Source organism: Canis aureus, chromosome 13, assembly GCF_053574225.1.
Source record: "Canis aureus isolate CA01 chromosome 13, VMU_Caureus_v.1.0, whole genome shotgun sequence".
NCBI classification, from domain to species: domain Eukaryota; kingdom Metazoa; phylum Chordata; class Mammalia; order Carnivora; family Canidae; genus Canis; species Canis aureus.
The window spans coordinates 44,238,732-44,257,468 of record NC_135623.1 but is presented as its reverse complement, the minus strand read 5'-3'; the positions used below and the strand labels follow the sequence as shown (position 1 = coordinate 44,257,468).

The following is an 18,737-nucleotide window of genomic DNA, read 5'->3' as shown; positions in this document are numbered from 1 at the left end:
TATATATATATATATATATATATATACACACACACACACACACACACACACACATATACACACACACACTTATATCGGGAGACATTAAATTATTTATCTGGAAAAAGGTTCTTGTTTAAGGCAACATGAGTTAATAATAACATTCACTGGAGATCCCTGGGTGGCTCAGTGGTTTGGTGCCTGCCTTTGGCCCTGGGCGCTATCCTGGGGTCCCGGGATCGAGTCCCATGTTGCGCTCCCAGTGTGGAGCCTGCTTCTCCCTCTGCCTGTGTTTCTGTCTCTCTCTCTGTCTATCATGAATAAATAAATAAAATTTTTAAAAAAATAACACCCATTGTTAATATTTATTGAACATTTACTTTTTTTTTTGCCAGCCCTAGGGCTAAGTACATTTTGTGCATTATATCATTTGAATCCTCACAATGATGTGACATGTAGAAATTAAAACAATAATTGGCAGAATCAGGATTCAAACCTACATCTGTTTGATACCAAAGCATTTGCTTGTAAAGGTGATGTTATTCTGCTCATTTTGTACATAGGGAAGAACAGTCAGGAGCTCTGGCTTCTATTTCCCTATCTGCCTCTAATGAACCAGGTGACCCTGGACAAGTCAGTCTACCGAAAGGGCCTTTTTTGCCGTCTCTGACAAATGAGGGCTGGGTCTCTTGAGGTTCAATGATTTTATGATTCTAGATATTTGGGCTTGGGATCAGGAGTTCAAATTTTCTTTAATGTCAGAAGGACTAAATCTTTCCTTGTGGGTGGGGGGATGAATTTTATCACAAAAATCAGTCACCAAAGCCTCTAGCCGCAAATCAAGAATAAAGAAGGGGTGGTTTGTAGGTGCAATGAAGGAGAAGTTCCTCCTGCCAGATATTTAGAAAATGGTGAAATTTGCATTGAAAGTATATTATTAGTAGTAGAAAATAATGATTAATGCCATTTCATGTTCCTTTCACAAGTCATGGTAGATAATGAACAATGATAACACTATGCATGATTGCTGATCCTTGTGACATTCAAAACAGATTCAAAGTTCCTCTTCTACATACAGGACTCAGTTAGGGCGCTATATTAAATTCAAACTTAGGGATCAGATTTAAAATTCAAATGCATATCCTTTTTGCATATCTATTTTGACACAGCATTACAAATTACTCACTGTAATATGAATTAAAGATGGACTTTTGCACAATGGGGGAAACATTAAAAAATCCTATTTAAATTTAAATCCCCTTTTTCCCTTTTCAAATTTCCCCCCCATATTTACCCCTCCATATATCTGCTAATTATCAGAAGTATTGCTGTTTAAACAGTAATTTGTTCATTCACATTTTATTATTTTTTTTCTGGTAGTGACTGCCAAGAAGCAATGTTGATATCTTGAATTACAATTAGCTCATTGTGATGTTCTTAAATGAGAGAATTTTAAAAGTACTTTGTCCTATCTACATTTTAGTATTTACCTAATGTACATAGTGTAGAAAGAACTGATGTCAAAAAAGGATAGAGCGGCAAATGTGCTTTTAAGTATATTATAATAGAGCCAGTCAAATGTGCAAAATGACAAATTAAATTTAATGTTCAGGTGCACTGCCAATTTGTTTTGGGGGTAAAAAGCAGCACCCTTTTCTAACCCGATAAGAATTAATCAGATTTTAATTACTCGATGTGCAACCTGGACTGTTTAGCACATTTATGCCGAGTAATCACTGGGGCATCTCAAGCCAAATGGCTGAAAATTTCCATCTTTTAAATTATGGGTATGGTTCTCTGTTAATCATTTTTGGACCTTCTATTTTTTTTTTTTTTTTTGCAACTTCATTTCTTCTATGACACTAATAATTTCCTTTGGGTTTTCTTTTTTAATGGAGGGGAACAATTTGCTATTTTGTATAAATGAAAGTAATGCCTGTCTCAGTGCTCAGGCCATAATGTTGTTTTTCCAGTTTTGTGGAAATATCCTCCCTGCTTTCATCTACCAGGGAAACTCCCGGAGGTTAGGGGCACAGTTTGTCACTATAGAGATGGAGCCTGACATCTTGGCCTCATTAACGTGGTGCTATAACAAAGCGAGTGAACCTCAAACCTAATTTAGCAAAACAACCAACCCCATAAAAAAGGGCAGGACAAGAAAATCAGAGGTGCTTTCAATAAACTTTTATTATTGAACTTAAAAATCTTTCTTAAAATTGCCAGAAGCTTCCTAGCCTTCTGCTGGTACTTAGGAATTTCAGCTCACAAATGCTAGCAAAGTTACCACATCAGGCTCAGTAGATACAATGAAATCCAGAATTGCATTCATTTTTGTGCTTTTTCAATTCCTGGAGGTCCTTGTTTAGCCTTCAATAAAATCAACCCTGGACTAATCAATGAAAAATTGCAGAGAATATGAATCCTGCAAAATCAATAATTCGTATAATAATTACACAAGTATATTAGATAAGCATGGGTAGTGCATAACCAAGCAAATCCCAAGGAAAGTGCTCTTGAAATCTTTAAAACTCAGCCAGATATGGTGAACTTTCACATACCTTGCTCTGGCTTAGGATGATCCTGGCGTTTAATAGAATATTGTAAAATTTTCCTCAATTTATGCAAGTTAAAAAATTAACACATATTACTTCTGTTGTGTGAGTAGGAAAATTTAAATGAACTTTAAAAGAAAAGAGACTTGGTGGTTCCAGATGCAGGTTCCCATCCTATGTCTGAAATACCACATCTACTCTCTTTCCCCCCGACAGTTCACATAGGGAATTCCAGTAACTGCTCATGGTTACATTGTCATCATCCACCCCAAAACTCCTTCTCCTTTACCAGCTCAGGTGGCTAATCTCATTGTTTTCCTCAACCCAAAGCTGTGGTGTCATGAAGAGCCCTGAAGCAGAACCAGCAGAGTTATGATTGTGCTGAAAGCCCTATCAGTCTCTCTCAGCCTCAGTTCCCTTGTCTCTAAAATGGAGGTTACAAGATTGCTGAGTATATAAGGTGAAACCTTGGAGGGGCTTCTAAACTGTTGGCCTCTGTAGACCCTGGATGATTTCCTGACATGGACTAGGTTTATCTCTAAGTAGAGGAGTCACGGCGGATGCCTATGATGGTGAATTTTATGTGTCAACCTGACTGGGCTAAAGGATGCTCAGATAGATGGTAAAATATAAATTCTGGGCCAAGAGCCTACAATGAATCCTCACCTTTTTTGGGAGCCTCACCTTATCTGTGTGGCTTCCTCTTTCCATTAGGTAGCCCTACCAATTTCGGTCACTTTAGCCACCTGGAACTCTTCTCATTGCTTCCTCGGCTCAGTGAGATTGCCAATCTCCACTCAGCCTCACGTTGCGTGTTTCCTTCTGTTCAATGTCTTAAAACAGCTACTTTATACACTTTGCCCAGTTGTAGAATTGTCTTTTGCAGGAAGCAAATCTGGTACTGGTTATTCTGTAATAACTGAAGCAAAAGTTTTTATCTAGGTTATTTTGCTCTAAATTGTACACAGGTTATTAACACTGGCAGTGTTAATACACTGAGACTTTGTCTTCTATCACTACTAAAATCTACCCAAAAGGAAGTGAATTTGATTTGAAAAATAAATACTCAACACAATGAAAGATGCTGATTTCAAATTGTAAGTTTCAACTACTGTAGAATGAGGATGCCCTAATCTAAGAACACAGAGAAGACAATCAGATAGAATTGCTACTCAATAGGATTTTCAGGCATAATTATGAAATTAACCAACACCCCTAAGGTTTTAAATTAAAATGTCTAAATTTAGACTGTGACTTCACACATGTAGCAACATCTTTGTAACTCCATGTAATATAAACCATTATTTTGAAAATAAACACTAAATAAAGCACTCTCTCTCTTCTATTATCTATCTATCTATCTATCTATCTATCTATCTATCTATCTATCATCTATCTATAATCTATCATCTATCTGTTATCACCTACCTCTCACTCCTTGTCTTTTTCTGTAACTTTTATTGAGCAGTTACGGTATGTTAAGTGCACTACATACCACATCATATTTAATCTTCACAAAAAAACCCTATGAGGTTAAGTAACCTTCCCAAGATTACTAATAATCTTGGGAAAGTCAAGGATCAAATCTAGATAGTTGATACTGTTGTTGTAAGTGCTCCCAGTAATAGGGAGGATGTGGATCCTTTTAGGGAAAGACAGTGAATTCTGAAAGAAAGTTTACAGTCTGTACAATAGATATCTGATGTTCCTTCTACACTTGTGACAAGTTGTGGTTTGTGGGTGCATTAGTAAGGGTACCCCTAGATAGAATCCACTAAATTTATTCTCACATTGTACAAAAATGACCTAAAATATAGATGAGGAAGGAAATTTGCCACATCACAGTTTATTGTTTGCTCAAGATTATAATATTCCCCCTCCAAACATGTCTTGCCTCTCAGGAGAATCTTTCATGACTCATTATGTTGTAAGAACATACTAGCTCCAATATAAGCATCCAGTCTTCAAATCATGGCTCATTTCTTATTTCTCTTCTCTTTGTGTGCTTCTTCATCTTGCCCAGTCCCATAGTTGTATCTTGGTATAATCTTATAATCTACAACATCACTTATGTCCATATGAAATGAACAACGCAACATGCATTAAAAAGAAAAAAAAAGGATCAATTTATGGTTACCAGTGTATACCATAGCAAAAAGTTTATCATTGCCTGCCTGTGTCACGTGGCTTATTGGTACTCAAAACTATTGAGTTCATTTTTAAGAAGACTCTCACATTTTTGGCTTATGTTTTTCTTTTTTCTCTTTCTTTTTTAATTGGAGTTCAATTTGCCAACATATAGCATAACACCCAGTGCTCATCCCACCACGTGCCCCCTCAATGCCCATCACCCAGTCACCCGGCTTATGTTTATCTTTTGTGTTTTCACTTCCTCTGGTATTTCTAGAGCGCAACTGCAGGAAGAAAACGATGTTTGATGATGCCAGTAAAGCAAGCTAAGGAAGTAACAAAGAAGAAAACAAGAGCCACAAATAAGAATAATGTAAAGATAGAAGTTACTCTCATTGCTCTTAAATCCACAAAGGAGAATTCCTGGAACAATTTGCTGGTTTATTTAGTAAAAAGTGTGCAGTTTATAAAAATATAAACTGTTAACTGTAAATATAAACTGTTGTGATACATATCTTCCCTTAAATTAGTTAATGAAACTCTGTGCAGAGAGAAGCTAGGGGTTGAGATCAGATCATGTCACCTGTCACCTTGTTGGTTTACTAGGTTTATCTTGACTGGTTCTTTGAAACTCCATTAACCTGCTTTCCATCTAGAGTCAAAGACATGATCTGCCGTTGAACTTAAAAAGAGTTTTTGCCATTAGAAACTGTAAGAAGCAGAGTGTGGGTTTTGTTTTTCCAAAAGAACCTCTTATAGGGCTGGGACCAGATCTTATATTGCTTTTCTTATTTCTCCACTGTTCTTGGAACTGGCCTCTGTACCCAATTACTATTTAATAAATACCTGCCTATTGACAGACTTTCAGACTCGGAAGTGTTAGTCGTTTCCATTTATTTATTTATTTATTTATTTATTTATTTATTTATTTATTATTTATTTATTATTTTTTATACTTTTCCCTTCACCCTCTGGGTTCTTTTTTTTTTTTAAGATTTTATTTATTTATTTATTTATTTATGAGAATACACAGAGGGGAGAGAGAGAGAGAGAGGCAGAGACACAGGGAGAGGGAGAAGCAGGCTCAATGCAGGGAGCCCAACGTGGGACTTGATCGCGGGTCTCCAGGATCACACCCTGGGCTGAAGGCAGCGCCAAACTGCTAAGCCACACGGGCTGCCCAGTCGCTTCCTTTTAAATAATGTTTTACTTGTCTTTGACCTGGGAAGGTATCTAAATGCATTTAGATGCTAGCTAAATTAATTTTATATCAGTAGCAAAGATGCTTATTAGGTATATAATCTTATAAATACAAAAGATATCTCTTATAGTGAGAAGACTTTTTTTCTCTGTTAAAAACTAAACTCTGCAAAGAAGATTTTGTAAATTTTCAATAGGATTTGAATGTTCATATGTATGTGTGTTCTTAATATTCTTTTGGGGACCTAGATGTAGTAGGGCAGGGGGACTTTTTTTCTTCTTTCAAGGTACATTGAATAACAGAAAAAAAATCTCTTGAGGGTAACATAAAGAGTCAACATAGTATTACACTCATTAATTCCACAAAGATTAAAAAGCATAAAAATTTGTATTATCAATTTATACAGAGAAGCTGGGGGAGGAAGGAGTGAAGGCTTTGGGTCCCTTTGAATGTTTTTCACAAACATCTACCCACAAAAGCTTCAATAGCAAGGTGAAGTGATGGATGGTAGATCCCAGGGTCTGCTATCCCAACTTGAATTTTGCATCGTAGACTCAATTATAAAAATAATATTTATCTATCATGAGTTAAATAACAATTTTAATCTCCAAGCTTTCAACTACAATTGAAGTTGTGGGATAACAAACCATATGTACACTATGAATTTGGGTATTTTCTGGCATCATTTTTTGTACCCTTATAGAATAATAATACTCTAGTTTGAAAAACATGGTTCTGTAACACCTTATATAAATATTATTACAGTGAACTTTAATTATTTTTTCACATTGTCTACTCCATTACATTCTGAGTTCCTTGAAGTCAGGGACTGGATCTCATTTTTTCTCTGTGTTATCAGAGGCTAATTTAGTGCAACACAAACAATAGCATATGGTACTTGTTTGCCAAATAGAATTAAATTAGGGCATATTTTATACTTGGGCAGTGAAAGGTTCATTTAGACTGGGAGCATCTTTGAGGAAAATGACTCTGGTGATAATTGTTGACAGTTCATCTTTTTTAGTTTATAAGATGTGTTGTGGTTTAAATGAAAGCAACTTTGGAACAGTTGCCAAGAGAAAGTCAACTTGGCTGAACATGCCTTCTTGGAGCAGGTCTCCAAGGCACAGTCTGAAACCACCTGGAGCACATGGGGCCATGACACGATCAAAAGAAGTTTGACTTCTCATCAGTTTTTACATAAAAATGTTACATGAATCTCTAGACTTTATTAAAAAAAACAATCTCTAGACTATATTAATCTGCTAGGGCTACCATAACAAAATACCACAGGCTTAAACAATAGACATGTATTTCTTATAGTTCTGGAGGCTGGAAGTCCAAGATCAAAGTGTCAAGAGGTTTGCCCAGTTCCTGTTCTTTCCAAACACATTGATTTCTCTGTCATTTCCCTTTCAGTGAATTCCCTCTCTTCCTCTCTCTGGATAATTTGTGTTGAAGTTATCCAGTATTTGTTTCTGTTGTTCAAAGTCATAACAACTCTATTCATTACATGATGTTTACCATTGTCATAAAACTCTGGTCTTACATATTTACATGTGGGTAGAATTTCTGAACTTCAAGAACTTGTAGCCAAGATACATTGTTATCAGTGCCTCACTGGTGTGGTCTGGGATGAGTCACAGCATCCGGTGGCTGCTTTTTAAAAGGTTTTGCTTTGATTGGTCCTTTTGGAAAATCACTGTGTTATTATTATGTTAAATGTCATTTAGTTCTGCTCTAATTCTTCATTCTCATTGTTCTTCTGTGGAGATGCTAAGGATAGGAAGGTCATGGGGTCTTTTCCTCTGTGAAAGTAGGACCTGGATTAAAAACTCAGAGTACTGTTGTATTAGAGGGATGGTCCACTATGTCCCTGTTCTTTGGACACTGATCCAGAATATATTGAAGTAGCAAAGGACTGCACCATTTTGTATACAAATATTGATAAAGCAAGGTAAACAGAAAAACTAGGTGGTAGGTATAAAACCAATCTTCTGCGTAATGAGCAACCAGTCCTTTTGCGGGACAATAAATAGTCAGGAGAGTAAGATATCTGTTTAAAAATTTTTGGCACAAAAAAAGATGCAGAGTATCAAAGCCCCCAAGGATGCTTTGCTTCTATAGATGCTCATGGTCTTAGCCAGTCAGGGCCAAGCACCATGTGAAGAGGGAGCAGATTCTTTGTGCAGCTCTGAAGAAGCAAAGGACTGCCACAGGTGCCTGTAATGGCTGGGAATACCAGCATGGGCAGAGCTTCAAAGAGAATTGGAAACCATCAGTACTTATTACAAACAAAAATAGAGAAATAGAACAGGTTTTGGTTCTAGAAGCACATAAACTCTAAACTTTATTATAGTCAAAATTTTCCCCTTCCAAGTTTAATTTTATTTTTAAAGTATAAAGTGATTCTGGATACATTGCCTTGAATGACTGTCAAATTCTTGAACATGAGAAGGTTGACTGTTAGATCTAGGGCTACTGTAATGAGTAACATTGCTAATTGTGGTGCATAAACAACCTACAGACTCCTAGGGCTTAGAAAAGGTAAGAGGGGATGGGATAACCCCAAAGTACCTAAACCTACACTATTATAACAAAAGACAAAGGCTGGAATTAATTATTATATTATCTTTGATCTTTGGAAGGCTCCTTCTTTTATAGCAGTCCCCTTAAATGCTGGACATTAGCTTTACTTCCTTATTTTCCAATTCCAAATGATGTTTTTAGAGTAAATATTTATTTCCATGGAATAGACTTTGCTTATGTACCATTTTAGAAATTTACTCTTGAGGTCACAATTTCTTGAAAGGGTTAAGATCTTTAACAGAAGCTTTTTGATAGGCAATTTTTGTTCTTGGAGAAAACAAGGGCTACTTTATTCAGGCTCTATTTGAAAATTAAATGTCTAAACCTGAACCTTCCTCTTACCCCCCAAATCATTTTCTCTGGTGTTCTAGTTGATCTCATTGCTAACCATTCTTCAAACCCTTCTGAGGATTTTAAAAACACCTAGTTCTCTGAATTTCAATACAGTTTACTTGAAATACTTAGAGTGGTTTCCATTTTCCTGCACAAATCCTTTCCGATACAGTGAGTATGTGAGCATAATATAGCAGGGTACAGAAAGAGGAGGCGAGGCATCACAGACAGACTTGTCTTGATTTTCAATGTTGCCGAGGGCTACTGTGTTTACCTTCAATCAGATGGGGACAAGTTAAAACTATGTGTGCAAGACATGTCAGATAGGCACGCACACAGCTGACCCAGAACAATGTTCTTAGGTGAACCATTACAATTTTATATCTATACACCTAGATAACATCAGTCTTGAGTTTTTATCCTATAGAATAATTGAAATTAAGCTTTGTTCTGGTGGATTCTTCAGCCTTGTGTGAAAGACAGGCAACACTAAGTGTCCCCGGGCTATTTTAGTAGTTACTTGGCTGGAGCTGAGTGGTTTGGATCATCTGTTTCTTACAGGGATGGAATGCAAGGCTGGTCAAGCTGGATCACTAAGCATTAGCAGACAGAATTGGCTGGTGGTATGCCCACTTCTATCATACCATGCTTATTCTTCCAGAAGTTGTTCATTTGGTTAAAGAGATGACCTTCAATGGTATAAATATGGACTTTAAAAAAAAAATCAGGAGTATACTAGTAGCTATGCCAGAATAAATTATTTTATTTATTTGTTTACATTTCCCATCACTCACCACAAAAACATAAGCTTCTTGATAGCAGGGACCTTGTATGTTTTACTGTATCCTTAGTAAATAAAATGCTTTTATCTATTCAAATCATTTAGTAACTAAATATTGAATAGGTACTATGTCCCAGATACTAGACTAGGCCTCGGGGGTGTAACAGTGGGAAGACTTGGCTTTAGAGGTTCATTAGTAGTAATAGGGAAAAATTTCATTAGCAAGACATCTTTTCTATAGTTGGGGTTTAAAAATAAAAAAAAAGTCACCATCTTTTTATTATGTACGATGTGTAATAACACTGTTGGAGACTGATAGGGTGCCAGATATGGCTTTTATTTTACCTGTTAAAGGAGATTTATAGAGAGCTCAGAGAGGCTCAACAGCTAAACATTTAGATTTTACTCTAATTGGAAAGGAGAATTTAATTTTACTGATAATTATAGGGGAATAAAGAGTGCACTTAAGTTGAAATTAAAAAGTAAAATAGTAAACCAGTTAAGTCATCATAATATTGTAGTTTTCCCCTGATAGTTTGCATTATATGATCATGTCCATGATCTCATAGAATATATTAAATTCTATGGTTTATTATAAAAAGAATATTATACTATGCAAGTTGATGAATAGATAGATGTAAAAGAAGAATACTTTGTGTGTGTGTGTGTGTGTGTGTGTGTGTGTGAAAAGATTGAGCTCTTTACCTTGGAACGGATTTGAAAATTGGGTCACCTTATCCGTTTTGTTCATATTGATGGAATATGGGTCACTGACGTCTAGCTTTGTTTAGCTCTTCTTGCTCCATTTTGACAAAATGATAAAGAAGCTAATTACTAAACTACTCAGCTAACAAAGATGAGGGAATCACCTTCTCAAAAATGGAAAAGCACCTTTTCAAGTATATTGAAGGCCCATCAAATTCAGACTTGAAATTTTTCCCACTTTAGAGCCTTGCTGAAGAGGTATGTATTGAGGGGAATGTAGCTCCAAATAGCTCCCCAGCCTGGGTGTTGGAGGGTGAAGACCCCTGTGCTTGGAAAAATGCTCCATCAGGGCAGGGAAAATGTCTCTGAAGCATCCGTTATATATTTACTGAATAAATGAGGGAAGCTTGGCAGCATCATCTTGGAGTAGGGATCCTGATCTTTCTGAACTTATGTTTCTATTTGCCTGTACCTGAATTTCATGTGTGATCTGGATGTGTAACGGGGGCAACTTACTTCTCTCAGCCTCAGGTTCCCCACTTATAAACTGGAGATTCTAACGCTCCTCTATTACCAAGAAGGAATAAAAATTCTCCATGAGAATGACCTAACCTCTTTGGCTCTGCAAATATGGTCATTTTGCTATCACCCAGCTTCCCTTCAAAGAAGGCTGAGTGCATGTCTTCATTACGAGAAGAAAATAATTTATTACTTTCTATGTTCCTCACCTTATACCTGTGACTTTTCCTACTTTCTCTTTCTCTGTGCCTCTTCCTTCTCTGGCTCTTTAAAACTCGGTGTTCTTCAGATTTTCTTTCTCATGATATATACTTTCATTGGTTGGTCTCATAGATTTTTCTAGGTTTAAGTACCTGACCATGTCCAAATTTACATTTCTAGCTCAGTCTCATGTCCCTCTCCCTGAACCCTAGACTGGTATATGCAGCAACGTTCTCTATTGTCACTTGGATGTCTGTGGCAGAGGCAGGCTAGTTGCTTATCCAACCCGGCTCCTCTTCCTGGGCACACAGTTAGACTATCATTGCTTTCTTCTTCTTTATTTAATGTGAGATCAACTAAATGAGCACTAGCCCCTGGTCTGATGTGAGTGGAGATGATAGGCATCATTTCCATACATCTCTGTCTTCTGTCTTCGTGGCTGGAAGAAACGTTCTCCAAGATGGGAGCGTCATAATAGGAGAGGAGTCTGGATTCCCGAGTCACTCCTTGAAGGAGAGCTTCCCAGGAGAGCTGCCCAAACTGCACTGGGCTGTAATATGAGCCAGGAATAAAAGTTTGTTAAGCCACTGAAATTTGGGGGTTGTTTGTTGCCATAGCAGAGCTTGACCTTTCTTTATTAAAATGGTGTCCCCTAGGCACTGTGAGCTCAGCAGGTAGTCTACTTTCCACCTCGGTTGGCGGCACCATCCTCTTTTTAGTCACCCAATTCACAGTCCCCTAGTCCTCAGCCAAATCCAATTAATAACTAACTCCTGTGGATTTTAACTCCCTTATTTTTTCTTGGAAGTATCTCTTTGTTTTGTTTTTTTTTTTTTCTTTTTTTTTGAACCATTACTCTGATCCAGGCTCTTGCATTTCTTACCTACTTGTTGATTTGAATGAACTTAAAACAAACAGGATGCATCCTATTAGAATAGTGGGTCATTATTAAAAGGCATTCCCAGCAGGGAACATAAGAGAATGTGGTGACAATGTAACATGTAACAATACAGTTGATGTCTGGAAACCAGTAAATCTCCAGATCACTGATGAAGGAAGTGGAGACCTCCCTGGCCTTTGCTCGGTGCTGATGATGCTTGTATACAAAATAAAAAAGGACCCCATGCGATGCACAGATGGACAAGTGAGGCTTAATGCAATTAACCGTGGACACCTGGATACTTCCTATCTACCGTCTTCCACTTTATCTTTTCATCCACTCACGCGTGCTTTTGATAAAGGGTCACAATGCCAGCTGCTTACTGAGCGCAGATCAAAGCTGGAGCGATAGTCTGGCAGGGGTCTTCTTGCTAAGCTTAACCTTACCTGGGAGAGTCAGTTAGCTCAAAACACTTCTAATCACCTGTGATCCCTCCTTACATCTCCTGCAGAGTGTGGCACTGTAGTTGACAGCGCCCACGCTCCCCTGTCCGTTTAGTGATGCTCCCTTTACAAAAGCAGCTCTTGGTTTTATCAACCTACATTCCCTCTCCCACGAAAAGGAAGCCCCACTTTGATCGTGCCACTCCTGCTTCGAGGCCCCTCCTGTGCAGCGGCCTTCATTTTCCTTATTTCTGTGGCGGTTCTCTCTCCTCCAAACCTCAGCACACATTCCCACTGAATATTAAAAAAAGAAAATTAAAAAATAAGCCCATGTTTTAAAAATGGGGTTCTTCTTTAAATAATTCATCAGCAGTCCACAGCTTTGGTCTTCCCTATAGAATAAAAAGATTCTATTGAAACCAAGGAACACAGAGGTGATTTTGAGGTGTATGGATGGACAGCTTTGTGCCCGGTTTTATAGGAAAGCTTGTGATTATTAGAGGCTTACACCAACATGCAGTGACTGAACTTTCCTCGCCCTCCCCAGTCAGGTATCTGGGGGACATCTCTGCACCTGGAACTGTTTCCCATATGAGTACAGAGTTGGCCATGCTCATCATTTTTACTGCTGACCTTCTTCTGGGCCCCTTCCTCTCTACTTGTTTCCTACCTTGAGCCTGGACTTTTCGGGCAGTTGTTATATTGTCTCCCCCTTCCCCTTCTAGCTAAACCGGCCACATGCAACAGACAATGATGTCATCTATATTCCATGGGAATGACGGCCATTCTGGAGCCTCTTCCAAGAGTATTTGCTTTTAAAGCACTATTTCCACCTGCAAAATGAGAGACTGGGCTCCCATTAGAGAAATTTAAGGTGAAATGATTACAAGAGGGGGTTGAAGATATTTTTAAGAAGAATATTCTCCCTGAAATCCTTTCGTAACCTGTAACTCTATGCGGGTGGGTGGGTGGGTGGGGGGACCGTCACTATCTACTGTGAGGCTGGTTCCATTAGCATCTCATTATCTGTCCTAGGGAAATAGGTACAGTGCTACCTTCCATCTCCTGAGTATTCCCTATGTAAAAAGAACAAAGACTTTTTAAAAAAGGGGGACATAAATGAGGAAGCTGTTCTCTGTTTTCTTCTTGTCTACTGTGCATGCATCCATGTAACTTCCTATCTCCATCCTTTGGATATGTCTTTCTCCACGTCAGGAATTCCTCTCTTCTCGCCTTCATGCGTATCTTTCAAGTGCTGCTCCCCCAGTGAGGCTCTCCCTGGTTCCTCCCATTGGAATGGTTGGAATGGTTTCTTTTCTTTGTTTATATCTTGAGCACAACATTTGGCAACACTTTGCATTTTCGTAATCTCTAGCACACTGAGGCACAACTTCTTGACACTGCAAAATTCAGTGTAGTGGGCCACTTGTTTGGTTTTACAAGCTCGGAGCAGTAGAGTCTCAATCACTGCAGTTGGGTGGGGCCACCTAGTTTACATTTCTGTGCATATGATACTATCTATTTTTTTTCAATTTCATTTACATTTTTTTGTATTTTTTTATTGGAGTTTGATTTACCAACATATAGTGTAACACCCAGTGCTCATCCCATTAAGTGCCCCCCCTCAGTGCCCGTCACCCAGTCACCCCATCCCCCTGCCCACCTCCCCTTCCATTACCCCTAGTTCATTTCCCAGAGTTAGGAGTCTCTCATGTTCTGTCATATGATACTATCTAAAAGGGGACCTTTATCTTAGGACTTAATGGAGGTAATAAAGATGTGCGTCAAATCATTTTTGCAACACTATGGCATATAAATAAGTAAATGATAACTGAACTCATGTTATGGAATGACAGCATGTGGAGTTAGCAAGCAGGCAAAATTATTTATCAATAACGAATTATACATTAAATATAGGGGGATTCTGATATTGGCCAATTTCCTCCTCACTAAGGGATTGATAAACTGCTCAGTAGTGTGCCCAACAGAAAGGTTTCTGGTCCTCAGTGGATATTTTTTCCTCCTTTTTCTATCATCCAAATTCTCCTGGCTCTTGGATTCCTTCTGTGTGTTCCTTATTGTTTTGATTCCGTATCTGCATGAAACTGTTTCTTTCTTCTATCAGAGCCCTTAATACTATTTACAGAAAACCTATTGTCCTTGGTTTTTTCATTTGCTCTTATGTTCTGCAAAATTACCCTACTTTTCCCCTTTCCATACTTTGTTTTTCTGTAGAGGTGGGAAGTCCCCACTCCATACCCTTGTATCGTACATAACAGGAGCTTCTTGATTGGGATCTGAGCTGAAAGAAGGTTCTCTCTTGGGGCACACTGACAAGGTATCTAAGACACCCTCACTTTTTCCTCATCATTCCTCAAGGAGCTCTGATGTGCTGCTGCCATCTGCCATGGGCATTACTGCCTTAGTACACCATACCCAACCTCCTGTGAAGCCCATCCCATGACGGTGTTTGTGGCTGTGCCTTATCTCTTCTACTAGACAGTAACCTCTTGAAGATATCAACAGTATTGCATTCAATTTGTATCCTCCAGGGTCCTAACAGTCATGCATAGGGTAGATGCTCCTGGAATGTTTAATGGATTGAACTGCATTAGCTATTACTCTAAGTGCACAAAAAGGGGTGCTAGAGCTCTGAAGAGCCTTAATTCACCTCATGGGGTTACATGAAGATCTGTCAGACTTAGTTTATACATCCCAGCTCTCCATGGGTAAAGTCAATGCCAATTAACGATGAGCTTCTGCATTGGAGAGAAAACGCATTTTCACCTAAAGGCTGATCAGTTTCTTTTCTGCTGTATATCTCAGTGATCATAAAGCAAGAAGACCCCTGGGACTCTATTCTATTTAGGCAAAGGCAGGTGTGCTGGGAAGCTTTATATTTACACACAAACACAGAAAGCAGGGCTTATTTTTGCAATTACTTGCGAAGCTTGCCCATGTTTTCCAGCATGTAAATTAGGACTTGAAGGAAAACATCTAATTGCATTTCGCTCCAACTAATTGCCAACTCAAAATTTTAGATTAGTGTGCACACCATACTTAATTTTTTTGTTGTTATTAATAACACATTGAGCGTGGTAGGATGAAAAATAATGAGATGGAACTGAAAAGACTTGAGGGCTGGCCCATTAAGGAAATATTTTGGGAAGGGAGGTAGGGAAACTTTGAGGAATGTGGACAAAGCCATGGCTAAAATGCCAGACAAAGATTGCCTGGGTATCACACTCCTTTATTGGTTTGCTGGTAAAGATTAGATGGAGAGGAAAAAATAGAGATGGCATTTGGAGTCATTGCCTGTGTTTTGCCACAAGGAGGGGCCATGGTTACAACCATAGATGTGTCCTTGACTTGTATTATACCAGTAGCCTTTCCTGCATGAAAAACAAAACCTGCTTAAAAGAGCTTTTTAAAAAATATGCTACACATCCAGAAAGAATGGTATGGTCTTTTGTGAGTAATATAAACATACTGTGATATCCTTACGTTATCAAATGAACATTACAAAGCATGACAGAGTCACAGCCACACACACAAAAATAAGGACACATTAATGTTGACTGGAAATAAAAAGGGAGAAGCTTTTTCACATGTTGTCATGAAAAGGTAACTGAAGGCCTCAGAATTCTCTTGTTTTCTCAGCAAGAGTTATTCTCCAAAGGACACAATGAACTTTTTGTCCTTCTAAACACAGAAGTCAAAAAATGTATCCTTGAAGCTCAATTTAAGCAACAACAGGTTTGTGAATTTATTTACCATCGGGGAGAATTTATTCAGAGGTGGTTAGTTCCTGGGTTTCTAAATGAAGAGTCAGAACGGAGACTGGATGGATCTTGGAAAAACGTCTGAATTAAATAACATGTTCCCATCATAGCATTCCCTCTGCATTCAGCCCCACCTGTGCCAGGCACAGCAGTTGTCCCAGGGACAGTGCTCAGTAAGATACCTCCCTATTGTTGGGTTTCTAGACAGGTGGAGAGCAGATATTAAAAAGAAAAAACACCAGAGATATAAGTAAATATATACTTATAAATTATTTGAAATGCCATGAAGAAAAAGTGCAGGGATTGATTGAGACAACAAATGTTGCATCTCATTGAAATGGGGAAAACTTGGCAAAGCCTCTCTGAAGAAATGACATTTAAGCTGAGACCTATAGGATGAGGAGGATTTAGTCAAAGCAGGGGAATAAATATTTCCAGACAGATGGAAGGACAGGTGTGAAGGCCCTGCAGGGACTAAAAGATGGCACTTGGGGTTGGAGCTTGGTGATTGAGAGGGAAAGTGGCTTGAAATGCGGCCGGGAAGATTGGCAGAGGCAGCACCACACAGGGCCCTGTAGACCATGGCAGGGAGTTTCTGCAAGCAATAGAAAGCCGCTGAAGGGTAGAAGTGATGAAAATCAATTTATAGAGATCTCAATGTAGAGAAAAGATGGGAGAAAGGCAAGGATAAGTGCCAGAAGACCAGTTGGGAGGGGATTTCCATGGGGATGGTGAATGTGCTCATTTGCCTATTTGTTCTGAAATCTGTCCTTCATCCTTCCCATGCAAAACAAAGTATATTTCCCAAACTCTCTGGCTAACTTGCTTTTGGATGGACTGAACCACCATGACGCAGTAGAGGGAGATTACAGAGCTGGAGGGAGAGGGATTACAGAGTGGACGAAGGGAGCAGCCGGGATAGTTTCTCTTGTCTCTCCCTGCTTTGTAGGGCATTCCTAGCAATTTTGGTCCTTTGTGGTGTCAGCTGATCCTGGACAGCTCCTCTGGACAGACCCATTGGATAGTCCTATTGATCGTTCAGGGCACTTCCCCCATGGTTCCTCTTTCTCCCCGGCTTCCCAAGTTCTTACATGGTAGCAATGCCATCTCTTCCTGAGTTCCTTCAATCTTGGAGGTAACAATGGCTCCCTGCTCTTGCTAATCTCTGGGTTGCATCACCTTTATAACTAGCCCCCTAGATTTAAATTTCCTCGAATCAAAGCTTGGGCTTTGTTTTCATGACTGGTCCTAACTGATGCAAAGAACAGCAGTGACAGCTTGGACCCCAGGTGACAATGGAAGATGAACACCTATATGGGTTTGAGATTGCTTTTGGAATCCTGTGTGAATTGAGTGAGGATGGTGGAGGAATGGGATAGATCTGCAAGCATTAGGTAGAGTTTCCCAGCACCCTGAGCAGGATTTAATTAATCTCCAGCTAAATCAAGCTGGCATAGACTTGACTGAGGAAAACAAATGACCATTGGCTCACCTCCTACACACTATGGTTATGCCCTGAAGCCCTCATTAGTGGTCGTGATGTGGTCCACAATTGGATCCAAGCTAATACCACTCCACCCACAGACTCCCACCTTCACATTCTAATTTCAAGAGCTGAGGTCTGCAGAACTTTCCTGGGACCACAGAACAATGTCTGATGATAGCCTATGCAAGACTGTGTTCCTTAAAATAAAGAAGGGATGGTTTTATTTTGCTAAATGATTTCCCCCAAATTATTATTTTTTTTAGCTTTTCTTTCCTTTTTCTTAGAAGATCAATGGCTTTCCCCGTTTCTTTTGCTTTTTTGAAGCAAGCTGTTCTAGCAGTTACCATCTGTTCTCCTGAACCTGGCTCCCCCTATAACTCACCCCCTGACTGAAGGTGCTTTTGTTTTTTGATACACTCCTCCATCTCCCTTTTCCAACTGAACCTCTGCAGGACTCAGGACTGTGAAGTCACATGGTATGTGGGCAACAAAGTGGGACAGAGTAAAGCATCAGCGAGTTTCCTGCTATGGCCTACAGATAGCTGTGCACATCACGATGGTGAGAAGCCAGCTACTTCTGTGGGCCTTCCTTTGGATCTCTTAGGCTGTAGAGTAAACTATTCAGGAAGATTTGGGGAGCTTTTCTTAAATCATATTTCTGTGGCCCCAAGAGTCTGGAAATAATGACTAGCAGATTAATGTATATAGGAATGGTATAGGTGTGGGTATTGGAAGACTTCAATGGTTTCAAGGCCTGTGGATCTGTGAAAGATTCTCCTTCCTCCCTCCCTCCACTTCCTTCCTTCCTTCCTTCCTTCCTTCCTTCCTTCCTTCCTTCCTTCCTTCCACTGCCTCTCCATCCCTCCCTTCTATCCTGTATCCATTCACCCAACAAGAATTTTGAGCACCTATCATGCAGTTATTAGGGGTGTGTGCCAGGTGCTCTGAAGTATGAAAGAAGTGCAAGGATGATGTCCTTCCAAAGTTGGGTAGAACATATACACACATCTGAAAAATGAATTTGCCACTACTAAATAGCAGTATAGGGTCCACATAAGATTAGGAATCAGGAGGTCAGTATTTCATCTCATTGGTGCTTTTGATTAACTGTGGTCTTGAGCAAGTCACATAGCCTCCCTAAGTCAATCCATGTATA

At 39.1% G+C, this 18,737-nt stretch overlaps 2 long non-coding RNA genes across 2 annotated transcripts in view; one reads left to right on the top strand and one right to left on the bottom strand.

Moving 5' to 3' along the window:
* The window catches only part of LOC144282382 (uncharacterized), a 72,809-nt gene that overhangs the window by 14,525 nt on the left and 39,547 nt on the right, over positions 1-18,737 (top strand). The gene's annotated exons all lie outside the window — the stretch shown is intronic.
* LOC144282383 (uncharacterized) lies at positions 4,373-11,506 on the bottom strand. The gene is made up of 3 exons (XR_013350834.1): positions 10,999-11,506; positions 4,891-4,987; positions 4,373-4,598 (listed from the first exon to the last, which is right to left on the bottom strand). It is a non-coding gene; the product is annotated as an uncharacterized LOC144282383 (long non-coding RNA).